At 43.5% G+C, this 16,255-nt stretch overlaps 1 long non-coding RNA gene across 1 annotated transcript in view; it reads right to left on the reverse strand.

Annotated features, from left to right (window-relative positions):
- Positions 1-242: 242 nt before the first annotated feature.
- LOC131445292 (uncharacterized) overlaps positions 243-16,255 on the reverse strand; it is a 58,048-nt gene continuing 42,035 nt past the window's right edge. Inside the window, exons 3-4 of the long non-coding RNA XR_009233829.1 lie at positions 4,523-4,703; positions 243-267 (exon numbers count right to left, since the gene is read on the reverse strand). This is a non-coding gene — a long non-coding RNA (uncharacterized LOC131445292). The remainder of the gene's footprint in view (positions 268-4,522; positions 4,704-16,255) is intronic.

Here is a 16,255-nt window from a genome sequence, read left to right on the forward strand (position 1 = left end):
ACACACAACCATCGGCAGAGAATGGTCCATAAAAGAGAATAAATTCAGCGAATGGCAGTTCTCAGGTTGTTGATGCCAGAGAATAATGGTCAGACTGGTTCAAAAATGATGGAAAGGCAAACATAAGTTGTAACAGTAACTCAGTACAAATTAAGAAAAACTGAGTTTGTGTCTCAAGAGCTGTTGGTGAATGAGACTCAATGTGTCTTGGTTGTAATGTGACTGAACTCACCATTTAAGGACGGGCTGAGAATTTGTCCTCCATGTCTGTAGAGAAAAAGTTTCAGCATTATTCCCTTTATCTTTAGGAACCAGTATTCTCACCTAGAAACCTCACATGATCTTATCTTATCAGACATTCTTTTCAGGTAACTGAGAACACTGTAATATAGAAAATAACTTTTGATGAATGTCTTGTTATTGTCACTATCATCACAGATACACAGTATGCAGATAATCTCCAGTAGAAGATTCTAAATGAACAGCTGTGGCTGCCATGTTGCTACAACAGTAGCTAAACTTGTAAACCCGAGGCCAGTCTGCTTAGTTTAGCTCTGATTAACATGTTGACATACATCACAGCATGGCCTAGTTCCTGTTGAGAGGACCGCATGACGCAAGGGCCACACACTGCACTCGTGAGCGTGGACGCCACGTCTTTCTCAGCACACACACACACACCCCTCAGAATCTTCTAGCACCATCATTGCCTTGAAGAAAGTGTGTTGAGCTCCGTTATGATCTCTGTCACGTCTGTGTCCATGTTTGAGATTCAAAGAATAAACTGAAGGACACTTTTTACAGCTGGATTTTCAATAATCTGCTTTCAAATATGTTCTTTTTTTTCTTAATACGCTGCTGACTTTTCATCTTTCTCTAACCATCTTTCTTTGCTTCTTTTGAAGCTAGTGTTTACAATCCTGCACCTGCTCAAATTTCATTCTCTCAACTTCTATATGCTTAGAAGTCACAATTATTCCTTGTTTGAGCCAAACATTGATGATTCTTTCTGTCAAGTTTAATCTAAGAGATCCTCATCCTTATAACTTTTTCTTAAACTAGGTTTTATACAATTTGACTTAGTTATGTGTTCATACCAAGGTTATTATAGTTTGGGATTTTTCATGAGTTTTAGTTTTTATTTCATTTTGACTTTTTATTTTTAAAATGAGTTCGTTTTAATTCGTTTTTAGAGTGGGTTTGCTAGTTTTAGTTTTTTGTAATATGAAGTATTTGCCAGGTGCAAGATTCAAAAAGATCACAAGTATTGTGTCACAAAAAGACGCCATTTAAACCCTTAGTGCTCACAGATCCTTGCTGCAGGTGCACCCTTTTTTTTTGCTGCAGGAATAATACACAACTCCTTATATTATAAAGAATAAAGGCACTTCATATGAACCCAAAAGGATTATGCATGAAATACATTTACAAAGACGAAAACTAAGCTGCAATTTAGCTAGTTTTATAAACACACAATTCAGTTTCAGTTATTTTTAAACTCTAGTTTCCGTTATTTCGTTACTTTTCATCAACTATATTAACCTTGGTTCATGCTGGAGGGGTGAAGACAGTCAACTGTGCTCTCGGCATCTGTGGTCGACGCACAGAGAGCCAGCGGATGGAAAAATCAAAGGTTTATTATGTGGTAAATACAAGCGCCATTGAATCACCCATCTGCTCTCAACATCATTTCTACACCTTTAAAGAGGCTTATGATGGGTTGTCATGGACTCCTTTTTAAACGCTCATACCTGTGACATAAACACATAGACGAGGAGAATACAGTACAGCTTTACTCGCAAGATATGGAAAACTGGCGCTCTCCTGTGCTAGAGGAAGGTATAGCAGTGAATACCAAGTGGCCCAGAGCACTTGTGTCCTCCATTAATCTATCAGTGGCAGGTGGCCCACTGAAGTGTGTGTTCATGTGTATCACAGTCTATGACTCCCTCCTGCCTCCTCTCGCAGCAGCAAACTGATGTTGCCTGCGCTGCAGTGTGGTGACATCATCCCAGGGGCGAAGTCAGTGCTGGAGCCGCTGCTCAGCAGAGCGGAGGCCAGAGGTAAACCAGACTTCCCGGTTATTGTCATGGAAGACCTGAATGCCACAGGTTAATGCCATTACCTCATAAATACATACATAATTAGTGTTGATGTATAGATGTCTCTCTAAAGCGATGGCTGGTTGTTCTCTGCTGAAGCTATTATCTGCCAGTGAGCTTTGCCTAATGGAATATCATGTATCATGACCTCAGAAAACTTACATGACTGAGAAAATGGTTTGTATAAGAGCTCACTTATCTAATAAGGTTTCCAGACCTCATGAAAAACACATAGGCAGGGAGAGTTGTTTCAGAGATCAGCTCCTTATGAGGATTTAAATAAGAGATTGTATCTTTGGTGCCCAGTGCCCCGGTCTTTTCCAATCACAGGTAAGACTGTGACTGAGTCTCTGAGGGCAGTTCTGCTGCAGTCCTTTCCCCAGTGAATGTGCCCCCGGCGAGCCGTCTTCGATCAGGAGCCACCCCTCCATCCACTAGGCCTCTTCACTCTGGGAAAACTGAGAGTACTTCACAGGAGACCAAACAGAGCAGCAGGGCATGAAGACACCTGCCAATGTTGACAGTTAAAAACAGCTGAGGTGTTGCAGGTGGAGTTAAGTTTGTGACCTTTTTTGTCCCTCATCTATTTAAGAAGTTGAGGAGGATCGAGTCTCCCAGTCTACCTATGAGGCCTGTCACCTCATTCTTCCACCATTCAGTCTTCAATCTACCATCTTTTATCTGCCCCTAGATCATGGCACAGCACAGCAGCCCATGCCATCTTCACCAGGTGAATGATCCAGCCCTCCAGCTGTGGTTGGACGTGTGCTGACGGATGTTACTGAGATTTTTCATTATCAGGTGAGACGACCAATGATGGAACCTCTGGAGTCAGTGATGAGTTAAGTTGAAAGATGTTATTGTAGACGGCTCAGATCTGAGCAGACAATGCCTGACATCTGAACAGTGAGGCATCATCGCAGATTCTGGTGAGCAGCGTGTCAGGTCTGATACATATAGTTAGTAAGACTTGAGATCGCGGATACGGTCCAGATGCTTGGAGCCTTGGTATCTAGTGAGGGAACCTTGAAAGGATGGATAGTGGAGAAGAGGAGGCTGCAGAGCAACCATGGTCAGGAGCTGTGGTGAAATTGTGGGCTTCAGGAATCTATTGTGGTGGATGTGGATTAGGTGACCACACCCTTTGCCCTATGTCAACTGAGATTGGCACAGCATCCCCCGTGACCCTCATGTGGAGGATAAAGCGGTAGAAGATGGATGGATGATGCATTTTACATGTTTACTTAAAAATGAAAAAGAGCTGCAGCGAATGGTTACTCACTCACTCACTCACTCACTCACTCACTCACTCACTCATCTTCTACCGCTTTATCATCCACATGAGGGTCGCGGGAGGCGCTGGTGTCAATCCCAGCTGACATAGGGCGAAAGGTGGGGTACAGCCTGGACAGGTTGCCAGTCCATCACAGGGCCACAAAAACCATTCATTCTCACACTTGCACCTACGGATGGAGTGTCCAATTTACCTGATCCCCACACACACCCGGGGAGAACATGAAGACTCCATGCATTAAGGCCCTTGTTCTCGAACCCAGGTCTTCTTGCTGCATAGCTAAGAGGGCTGATTGCGACAAACTGTTATTTTTAATTCATTTAATCACCAAGAAAGAAAGAAAAGTTTGAAATAAAAATCCCAATATAAACTAAATAATTTTATATAAATACGTTATTTTTGCACATACCTTTTCTTCTGATAAACATATATTAGACTAGTGTGATATTTACACTCTGTGAACACAAAGGAAGCGAAACAGTCCTTTTGCGAGTGTGAAAAACATCACAGATGGGCACAAACTGTACAGCACATTTCACTGAGTCAGGTCAGCCCGTCTCAGTCTGATCCATCAAACACTTAACAATCAATTACTGTCTCACGGGGGAAGCGGCTGATGAGAAAGAACAGGTGATTAGTTGCTGAGCTGTTGTGCTCCATTAAGCTGGCCAAAACTCACGGACACTGCCAGCCCAGTTAGTCGCTGCGCAGACAGGTCGATGGCTACTTCCATTCATCCTCTGTCCTGACATAATGGCCTTTCCACATGGGACAGCCAGATGTTGGACTAGTAGAATTACAAAAAGCAGAGGAGTTGACTGTGTGCCACTGAGAGAATGAGAGATTCTGCAGACTTGGTCCATCACTATCACGAGGACTATCCTTCATTTGTCTCAGGAAATGGCTGCTGCACTCTGAGCCATCTGTGTTATTTTTTTTTCCCCCTCATATTATGTTTCTCAGTCTTTTCAGTTTGCCAAAAACTGTGAGCTGTCAAAATATTCAACTTTGAAAGCGGATTATGCAGTGTAATGTAAAGTGTCATTCGCTGTGTTTAAGTTTGTTTATAAGTGCGCGCCCACATGTGTGTGTGTGTTTGTGCATCTACAGAGTGAAGGAGGCTTACAGGCAGATCAGTGGCCCAGCTTGCATCACTGTGGATGATAGTCCTTCTGTAGATAAAAGTGCTCCAAGTGCAGCTTTTAATTAGGGGCAAATGCCACTTGTAAACAGTTCTCTATCTCCCCTGCTGTCGGCCAAGCATCAAGTGGACGCAGTCCCTCCGCTCGCCACTGGGTGCCAGTAAGCTGTTGGGAATGAGACAGTGGGAGAAACGGTGGCCAGAGGAGTTGTTATTCAGAATGAGTAAAGATTAAATGGCTAAGAGCCAGAAATGCATGCTACAATCAGAAATACATATTCATGTAGACACACACACACACACACACACACACACACTATGAACAAATTGTCAAGAAAAAAAGGTGTGCAGAAGCAGACAGGAAAATAGATTTAAAGTATGATTTAAAAAAAATACAAGCCCCAGTCAAACAGATGTCATTGAGTTCACAAAGAGGGAGTCAAATAAATAAAAAATAGTACAAATCCACAAAAAAATTACATTAAAAACTATAGAATCCAATTAGGGTTTAGATCAAAACCAATATAATTCCATTTAAACACAGTTTCAGATTAAAGTCAAATGACAAAACATTTTGTTTAATTCGAGCCACAGAGAAGGGCTTATTTAATCCGAATGAATCAGCGTGTCTGTGCACCATCTTAAGCAGCCCATTAACACGTTATTTTTCAAAGTAAAGATGAGCCTTTAATGCGCTGCAGTGCAGATGGCGATTCCCTTCAGTCCAGCTGTTTGATAATAAAACAACTGATCCCACTTGTATTGACATGCTGTGTGACTCACAATGGAGTGATCGAAAACCTCGTGACATACACACAGTCTGGTGCTGTTTGCACTTGATGTCCTCGTGGGCACAGGTACACACACACACACACACACACACACACATAAGAATGCACTTTTACTAAGAGCATAGCCTGTAACTCATGTATACAGGGAGGAAGTGTATATTTGGCCTATGTGATGGGAAGATTAATTGGGGGTTTTAGTAATTATGAGCTTGGCAAAGCTGCGGGCTGGAGAAGACAGAGTGACCCATCTCTTTTACTGTGATGCATCAGCAGAGCGCCAACCACTGCAGACCCTATTCATATGGCAATTAATGGAGCACTGTATATCAATGTCATTCCACTGCTCCCCCACATAAGCGCATGGATTACTCCTTCTACCAATTACAGCAATCCAATGTTTTACTGAGTGGAGAGGTGCTGCGGATGCAAATCTCGCCATCACACGTAATCACATCAACTAGAATAAGGTGTCGTTATGTTTATGGAGTATGGATTCCATAGGTAACTGTCTGAGGACAGTTTACTGGATTCATAAGTCCTCAGATGCCGGCGGATGTGACACAAAATAAATGAAGCGCAGACTGGCGAGGAATTTTTGATTGCGATTAACACGGTAGCCTCCGTCTCAGGAGATTCCAAAATGTACGAAACGGGAAGGCAAAGCAATTAGGCGCCGCGCCATACATCATACCTGAATGCAAAGTTGTGTGTGTGCCTGTGGCGTCGGCCATATTTCCATGTCAGATGTTCTTCTTTGTTATTCTTGGCAACACAAAGTGAGCGGAGACTTCATTACTGCCCCTCGTACAACTCTATTATGACATTAATGGCTCATAATCACAAGACATTACATATGCGCTGAAATAGTTCCCTTTACATTTGTTAATTATGTTTTTCTATTTATTTTTTTTTCTATTTAATTTGTTTACGTTTCTGTCAGATTGCCAGGATTCACTCAACAGTCGAGCCACACTCACACAGACTGTTTCAAAGTTGAATTGTGGTTCGAGTAAAAAAAAAAAAAAGTTAATAACTAATCCAATCTGCTTCCAATCTGTGACCCCACTACTGAAGTTCTAAGATGAAAGTCCAAGCCACATTTAAGGAAAAAAACTTGGATCTGTCTGAGAACTGCAGGAGGGGCCTCAGCCTTACACACACACACACGTCGATATACACAAATATACAGTGCGCTGCACAGACACACAGTGGCGGATCAGCGCGCATGCACATACACACCTCACCCTGCATGGGGCCACTTTGCACTACACTCCTCAACTTCAATATTTCATCTGCACAACAGAGAAGGAGCAGCGGAGAGGAGAAAAGCCCTCCATGAAATAATTAAAGATCCAGCGGGGATGCAGCAGCACAGCAGCCGCCGTCCCATCCTAAGTAATAGATCAAATGAAAGCTGTCCCTCAGATCATTAATAATGAGTGTGGTATGGAGACTGAAGGGGTAAGGGTGGGAGGGGGACGGGAGGGCATAGGGCTGGTACAGGTTGGGGGGAGGGAGGGAGGGCATCGAGGAAGCACAAGGTATTTTTTGTGTGTGTGTGTGTGTGTGTGTGTGTTTGAATACAAGTCTGGGTCCTTTTGGCAAAGACCCCAGTGGACCTCACTTGGCAGCCACATGAAGCAGCATGGCAAGCGGAGTCATGCATATGATTTGGCGCCAAGTGTCTGCCAAACTCTTAAGGCCGGATGGCAATATCTATATACGTCGCCTGTCAAATAAACAACATTTTTTACACTGTGAATGGACAGGTTAGCCGGGGCTAATAACGCTGCCTTCAATCAGCAGAGCAATAACTGGATATTATGATGGTGGATGGTGGGGCGAGCCGAGCGTAGACAGGCTGGGATGTGCTGTCTGCGGGGGGGGGGGAGGAAGAGGAGACTGGAATAGGGTGAGAGGATGTGGGGGTTGGAAGGAGATGGCGGTGGCTGTTGTCATCTGTGGGCTCAAGTCCCTCCAGATCCCTCCAGCTGGCAGGTACGGTGTATTTTCCCCAAATACTATACCCACACAACCAAATATAGCATGTGGCGTTTCCCAAAAGCAGCTTTTCAGTAGCATGCCATGATTGCGTCAGAGGAATCAGATTAAAAACAGAGCGAGTAGAAAAACTGAAAAGAGAAGAGTACAGTATGTTTATTTAATCATTTAAAGCTGCAGTGTGTGACGTTTGGTGATTTTAATGTTGATGTTATTGTTTCGTTTGGTCTTCCTGAACAAGACCGGCCGACTGTAACAGTATGTGTATACCGCATTCTTCATCTGAAAACAGGTTTTGTCAAGCAGAACTATCAGACCTGACTGAGGGAGTGTTTGTGTAAACAGGGCAGGGGCGGGGGGGGGGGGGGGGGGGGGGGGGGGGGGGGGCCAAGAAGTGCAGAGAGAACTGGATTTTTGAGCAGTATAATTCACCTCTGGAATTCTCAATCATCATTTCCAACTCCTACTGTCACAAAAGGGGATTCAGAAGTATGAAATGCACTAACACCTTCAGCCATCTCCACTTTAAACAAAACAAAGTCATATATGTAATGTATGTTACATGTTTTTTAAACGAGCGACTTCCTGTGTGCAGTGTGGGAATGTAACCAGGCAACACAAGATCCAAGCGCCGAGAAATACAGCGAGAGTCGTGTGGAAACTCGTCCGATAGTTTGAGTGCAACAGGCAAAAATCTGACGCTACGGTTTTAAAACGTGAAGAATCATCCAGTCGTAAACTCTCCACCTTTGCTTTCTTTCACGACAAGTTCTGTCAAACCAGGCCAGACACACACACCTCCATAGTCGTCTACATTCATAAACACCACTACCACTTCCCTCTGAACACCGCAGGTGGCGGCTGACACCCCGGCGGCTGACACCCCGCACCGTGGTGCGATGTAAAAACACGGAGGGTGTAAGAGCTGAACTGATCGGTAGTGAAATGTTTCTAAAAGCATAAAACAAAGCTCTCAATGAGGTGGGAAAGGTAAAAAAAAAAAAAAGAAAAGAAAAGAAAATGAAACAGGGATGGGCTGGATTAACTGAAGTTTTGAAAATATTATGTACAGTTTCATTCTTGTCCGTTATGGTGTCTGAATATGTATTTGTGGAAGGGACAGAATCTTTGTCGATAAGTGAAGGCATTAGGCACAGCAGGCTGTGTATTCAGAATGCCATTATATATTCAGCCTGTGCTTATTTTCTGATGTTTTCAGGGGGGGGGGGTGTATAGGTGCTGTATAGTCTGTGATGATTGCATGAAACCTGACCAGTTTTGCCTGGCGGCTGTTGGGGAGGCTTCACCAGGAACAGTTAAATATTTAAACACTGCTGTGAGATCTCATTAAAAACAACACATCGGCCCCCATAAGGCCCCTACAGCACTCCCTTACACGTTCCCGGAAAGAAAAGAAAAAAACCCCAGTTAGAACTCAGTGGAGTGTGACAAAACAGTCATTGTCTATTTACTGTGGAAAACTTGTGATAAATCATCATATCCTTCAAATAAGAGCAGCTGGCAGTGGCGCTGACAAGTGGGTGAGTTGTCATATCAGGGTAGAGAATGATTGAGACTCAGTTGTGTTTTGACAGCTGCAGACAAGCAAAAATAAGCCAAAAACAAAATAACATGACAACTAGACCAGACCAGGATTTCCATAACACACGAATGAAAACAAGACAGAGAACAAACTTTGGGTCTCTGGAGTCTTCTCGCCTCCTCACAAAATCTGGGCAATTAATTCCAGCGCTATTGTTTTGGGGCTTCCCTATTTTTAGCCTGGCTGCCCTCTCAAATAAATTGATTTCCTGTGGCAAACTTGGAATGTTCCTTGTGTGCCATGTGCCCCCCCCCCCCCACCCCCCCCCAATCCATCCAAACACACACAAAAACCATCCTTCTTCCCCCGGAGGAATAAATCAAAGGCAACACTGCCAAGTTCTGCACAGCTGTGTATGTGCATCTGTTTTTATACTTGAAAACGGTTTATTTTTGTTTTACTTCCATTAATGCTTAGGCATGTCTCCCATTTCATCAAGCGCTGGCAGACAGCTGAGAAGCTACGTGTCTGACAGGCAAGTGTCTAACCGACTCTCCAAATACCTAAACTGACTGACTCTCTCCACCTCTCTCTCTATCTCTGCTCTCTGTCGTTGATTTGAGACACAGGAGTCTGGTTTATTTGCGATCCCTACCACAGAAATAATGCCTGGGTCAAAACAGACATTTAAACGACACATAAATAAAAGTAGAGCGACTTGATCCCTTGATGAACACTGCTAAAGGCAGATGTATGGTAGTTGGGAGGACTCTGGCACATGCAAGACAAGAGGAAATTACAAAAAGTGAAAATCATTACGCAGAACAAAGCGTTTGCTCAACTTCTCGAGGATGACTCCGTAAAACTGCACCACTACCGTCACACGGCAAATCACTTTTTAATTACAGCGCTGCTAACTCTACCAAACGCTTACTTGTGTGAATTAATGAGGGCATTTTTCTTTTTTAAAAATCAGGTGACCAGGGATTTGGGGAGGTCTGCATGTTGAATTCTCTCACCCACCACGGCTGTGGCAGACTTGTGTGTGGGGGGAAATAAATGATTGTAAATGAGACCTTTGGGGTCTGAAAACAGACCGTGATAGAGGGTGAGAGAGGAGTGCGAGAGGAATGAGAGAAACATACCACTCGATCCCAATTCCTTATCCTAACTAAGCCACCTGAATCCCTCTACAGCCATTTAGCTCGCTCACTCAATGACTCTCCTGTGTGAGAGCCGAGGCATGTGAATACTTTGCAGTCGTCTCACTGCACCTTGGAAAATATTGAGTTCATAGCCACTCATCTCCATAATCAACATCATATAGCCAGGAGCCTACAGGAGAGACTGCAAGCTAACGGGGGAATAGGAGTCCCATCGACTTTACCTCCCCAACTCTTCCCACAGGTCCCAGCAGCAGCGTCTGAGCGGAGCCTAGAGGCTGATTAAGAAAAGTCTTAGTCACTAACTTGGTTTTCCTTAAAAGGGATCATCAATTTTGACCATATTAAAAACAAAAAGAGTAAAAAAAATTGCAGCGGATATTAGTTTACCACAGAAGCAGGCTAAGCAGGTGCAATTGTAGTAAAATTGCATTAAGAATATTGTGGTTTCTGCATCAGTCCACACGACTGTACCGCCACTTTTCTTCTTTCACAGTCATGTGATCTCGAAACGTCATCCTATGCGCGTTGAATCTGTGACCATTGCACATGTCCTGGTTCAAATTTTATTGATACGCCAATAGCAAGAAGACCCGGGTTCACGACCCCGGCCTTTCTGCATGGAGTCTGCATGTTCTCCCCCGTGTGTGCGTAGGTTTCCTCCCACAGTCCAAAAATATGCACGTTTGGGGATAAATTGGACACTCTCAACTGACCATAGGTGCGAGTGTGAGAGTGGATGGATGTCATGTGAATGGATTAAGCGGTAGAAGATAGATGTAAGAATGATGAACGTTTCGTTTCTTTTCTAATTCAAATCTGTGGTCAACTTGTGGAAAATGACACAGAATGAGCATTATTCAGAGTGTTAAAGTTTTTCTATATCTTAATTTAAAGCCCTTATATATATATATAATGTATAAATATATATATATATATATATATATATATATATATATATATATATATATATATATGTATGTAAACATCGATTTTTCAAGGGTAAGATGATGCAGTATTTCCATGACAGCAAAAGTGTGAAACCTCTGAACAGTTCCACCAAGGTAAACCACATTATAAAGAAGCAAAACTAAAAGTCCACCAGTGACAAAGACAAAAACTAAAAAAAACTAAAGTAAAAAAAAAAAACATCTTGCCTTACAAACACCCTCAACAGAGCCATGTGATGATGTAGCTGGCTAGAGTCTGGCTGGAGCAGTTATCCATCTCACCCTGTGCTGCCAACTGTCAGAGTACACAGCTCCAGCTAGCCGCCGGTGGCAGGTGTAATCAATATGGACTCCACAGAGAGTTGCACTACCAGAGGCCAGTCTCCACTCTCTAACCCATCTCTGTCTCTCCAGGGAAAACAGTAGGCAGGCGAGCTGGGGAGAATACGCTTGATGCCTCCTCCAGGCCGAGATGGAACAACCCTCTCTGTACGCGGGGAGATGATTAATACTGTCGATAGGGTGCAGCATCATGCTTGAGTTAGAGTAGTTTTAGTTTAAAAAAAAAAAAAAAAAAAATCTGATTGAGGTGTGTATGTGGCTCAAGCAAGAAGTTATGTTGTGAGAAACAGTGTTTGGAGGGAACAACTGTCAATTAGTGCTTATGCAGTGTGGAACCTCTATCGCCCCCTGTGGACTTCTGAGTAATTACCAAAACACTGCCGTCCTGAGTGACCTAGTTTCCCCCCCCCCCTCCCTCCCCAGCCATGCACACACGCACACACACATACACAGTGAGAGAAAGAGAGAGCAGGAGTAACACAAACTAAGCCATCTGCTTTGCAAGACAATAGTGTTTTTTGCACAGTAATTTGGTAAGTTATGTGTTTTCTTTATACGCCTTCTCCTGTAGAGTTACTTCAACTTACTTGAAACAACATGGAGGTGCAGATACAGGGAGATTGGCACGTGCAGGCAGCTGCTCAGGGAGCTGCTCAGCGAGCGCTCAATCGCTGTTGGCGAAGGATGCATTTTCAATATCAGACGACTGCGTTTTGTGAAGGCTAAAATCGTGACATTTAATGTTTTGTGAATTAAATCCATTATTGTGTATGCCGCACAGTCATTAGCGCTACAGCTATTGACATCGGCATACACTGAAATGATTATTTACAATCTACGAGTTGACGGGCAGTCATTAAACACACACACTGTGGCCCTCCCGATGGTTCTCGCGTCACCTAATTTAAAGCACAGCAAAGCGACAGAGAATTTAAAATGAAAAAAAATCTTTTTCTGAAATGTTGTCACAGGGATCCGCAGAGAAGTGTAGATGTCGCCTAAAGACACGGAAAAATCATTTGCATGCTTATGGATTTTTCCAGCACATTCTGCTCTATATGCATAAACCGTGTAGAAGCACTGGAGCAGTGAGAAGAGTTTTCCAAATTCCAGTGTCCTGGAGCTGTTTATTGCATTCTTGGTTTTGCTTCTTTTTTTTAAAAAAACAAGAAAGTTTATTTGTTTGTGCATTAAAATCCACACTGTGGCAACAGTTGTGATTCACTAAGCTGTCGATCTGCACCGACTTCAAACGCAGCAGAGTCATCTTTCACAAGGTGAATCCTGTAACTGGTAAATCTCAAAGCCACCTGACAAAGACTGACCTCTGGGTTACCCTGAAGGAAGTCCGACAACAAAAGACAGAGATACTATTACAAGGTTAGCTCTATCTAACAGATGCACGCTCCCCCCAACTCAAGCTCTGCATTCGCACACAGACATGAACGCAGGCGCACATTCATAATAACAGGGGGAGGAAATGTCTGACAACCATTCCCTCCTGCCTGGAGTAGACCGGTGCAGATGAAGAGCAGTACAAAACAAAGCAGTATAATCTGCTTTAAGACCGCTGACCATCAAACGGCTCATAATATGTAAGCACAACTAATCCCAGTCCCAACACTCCTACACTGGGGCAGCTCATGAATGTTTGCCAAAAGGTAAAAGGAAACCCAGAGAGTAATAGTCCTCTGTCTGCGCGTGATTAATATGCACACTGGAACATTTTAATTCGAAAAGTCACCGGTCTGCTGGATCTCTCTGTCGGCCCATAGACACCGAGAATCTGACACCGCGTTATTTGGCCAAAAACACCGTCTGTCTTGCTGTCAGTTCGCATGTTCTCCCTTTCCTTGCCAGTTGTTTCTAAACCCCTCCCGTCTCCCTCACTCCACCCCTTTCTTTCTGTCTCTCTTTACTTGTTGTACAAGAGTCCTCATAAAAGTATCGCCATGGAGAGTTAGCCAAAAAGCAATAGCTTTGCTTACTTTGGCATGAGTGGGAGCAGAGAGGGGCGGAGGAGGGAAAACAGAAATAGAGAGAGTATCAGATGGTGGAAAATAATTTTACACCACACAAAAACAGAGCGAGGAAGACGGATGATGAGATGACATCATGAAAGTGAGAGAAACGTTGGAAGTCTGATGTCAAAAAAGTCACTTTTCTGCAGAGCCAGGTGGAGATATATTCAGCATGTACAATTAAGACCACCACAGCTCTGTGTGTGAATGCTAGGTATGTGCCTATCACTTTCACTCCCATACTCCCACACTCCCTTTACCTCTTTCCCTCTGACCTCGATTTTCTGCCCTTCTAAACGGCTGATCCTTCCCCTGACCTCAAACTAGATGGACTGCTCCGAGAGTGATGGATCAGTGCAATGCCGTGGCCCATTTAAAGTTAACTCCTCTACTTTACAGTATGTCAGATGCAATAAAGCACCGGGGCATGAAGTATGCAAGCGGTGTCGGCAACACGGGCGCTGCAACAACATTTAAAGCAGTTTATTTAAATGTCAGACCTTATTTACGGCGCAGTATACACAAGCTGTTATTATAGAGGTTTAAAAAGGCCATCATTTGGATATACTTCAAGGAGAATGTGTTGTCACACCCTGTAGCAAAATCTGAAGCTTGATGTCTCTTATTACAATTGTTTGAAAACAGAGAGGCAGAGATCACACCTGTTCAGATGGCATAAAAAAAGGGCTTACTGGAGGGCTGTTCCTCACTCTAATGTTTATACCATGCTCTGTGCCGTCCCCACAGGCCACTGACTACACTGTGGATTATTTAATAGTGCTGTATACTGATGGCAGGCTACAGTTTCACTGCCACTTTATGATGCAGAGCTGGGTAAGCTATCTTTCAGCTGAAAATATGGCAAATGCACAAGGAGGAGGCATCACTCACAGGCGAACAGTGTGCTTTTTACATGCCGTCGCTGGTTCCTTATTCGCTGCTGAGGTGTACACAAGTCACAGGGCAAGACAACCTCCCTCTGCACATTAAATCTAGGTCTGCAGATAAATTGGTCAGGGGCTTGGCCAGAGATTGCTTTGATTTATGGCATAATTACAGCGTCTTTCTGCAGCATTGATATGCCTCGGCTGTGCGAGCCTCGGTTCTTGCGTACGGTTCATAACAATGAAGCTGTCAGGCCTCAGAGGCGGGCAGACAGGGCTGATGTTACCCGTGGTATGATGTGTGTGGTGGCATATCTCATGTAGCAACCACAAGTCATATAGAGGCATGTTATATTACACTGAAGTCTCCAGCATGTCTGCACATCCTGGCTGAGAGAGTAATCAGATAAGATAATGTAGTTGAGAGAGAGAGAGAGGAGGAGAGAGTGCACGAGAGAGAGAGGGTGAGCAAGCAATGACTATAACGCTCACTGTCAGGATGGGAGTGTATCCCTGCGGAAGGGAGGATCTATCACTCTCAACACTCCAACTAACATACACAGTCATGCCTGATGCACACACTTAAACCCACACACACACGCCCCCCACACAAAGTTGAGCTGAAAAGATGAGGCTGTGAGCTGCGCGTTGTAGACAGGGAGGATGTTTATAAAGCTGCCAGGCTCAGTGCATCTTTCAGGTTGCATTATGGGTGCTATCTAATTGGCGGTGGTGGAAGCAGAGGTGGGCCTCTGCGGAGGTTCAGGCAGAGGCTAGCAGTCTCGCAGCATCTCAACAGCTCGTATTTCACTGTGCGCAGTGCGCTAAGAGGGTCAGTCTGTCTGTCGCTGTTACACACACACACGCACACACACATGTGCATGAGTAACGGTAACTGTGCACATGCAGATGACCGAATAAAGACTTCACTACACCGTGACTATGTGGGACACACTGTACATCCCTGACACAGCAGTTTAACGGTGCGTTCCAACAAATTCACACTCTTGCAGATGTTCCGTGTACGTGCCAAGATATATACATACATACACATACACATACACATACACATACACACACACACACACACACACACAACCACCCACCCGCCCACCCACCCACCCACAAACACACACACACACACACACACACACATACACATCTGATGCCAATAATGTGCTTTTCTTCATCGGTCACAATGTTAGTTTCTCTGTATTTGGCGTGATAACTACTTATTTTTGTCTTAGTTACACACACACATGCACACAAATCATTACTTAATGGGTTTAAGTTACATATTAACGCATTAATAGATTGTATAGTTTACATTTTGATAAATAAACTAACATAATGTGTAGAATTTACACAGCAGTTTATGTTTACAATCAAATATGCATTACCAATTAACCCATCGTATGACTGGGGTTGTTATTTATTGTGTTTTCAATTTGGATAATATAGATAATCAATTTATCCAAAGAGCTGGTGCCTTGTGTTGAGTGAATACTGATGAAGAGAGGTCAAACAGTATGAAGAATAAAGTCCTAACCATGACTTGTGGATCATGCTTGAATGCACGAGGAAGATTAGAAAGTGCTATAGGCAAATCCTGAGTGATTTGATTAATTATCCTGAATGAATAAAGCCCTTTTTCTTTTTTGCAGAAGTAGCTCGTGGATGATCCTGGGAGATCAACAGTGACGATGCTCTCTCTCTCTCTGCCATTTACAGATCTGAACCCTCAGGCCATTTTAAAACAATTGTAAATTCATTTGGAAACATTGCTTACATCCCGGGCATGACTGAGCCAACAGAAGTGCTTTCAAATCATCTCTGTAAATGCCTCGATAAAACACCAAAAGCAACAGAGAAGTGGTTCATTTTTGTCTTCTCCTAGTAAGTAATAAAAATGTACTTTACAACCAAATGCTGTTGAATATATAGCTGAAAGACATGAGTGGGCACTCCACTCGGTTTATATAACCATGTCCATGTATGCTAACAGTCAGAGTTGCATTTTCCC

The sequence above is a fragment of the Solea solea genome, chromosome 18 (assembly GCF_958295425.1).
Source record: "Solea solea chromosome 18, fSolSol10.1, whole genome shotgun sequence".
NCBI lineage: Eukaryota > Metazoa > Chordata > Actinopteri > Pleuronectiformes > Soleidae > Solea > Solea solea.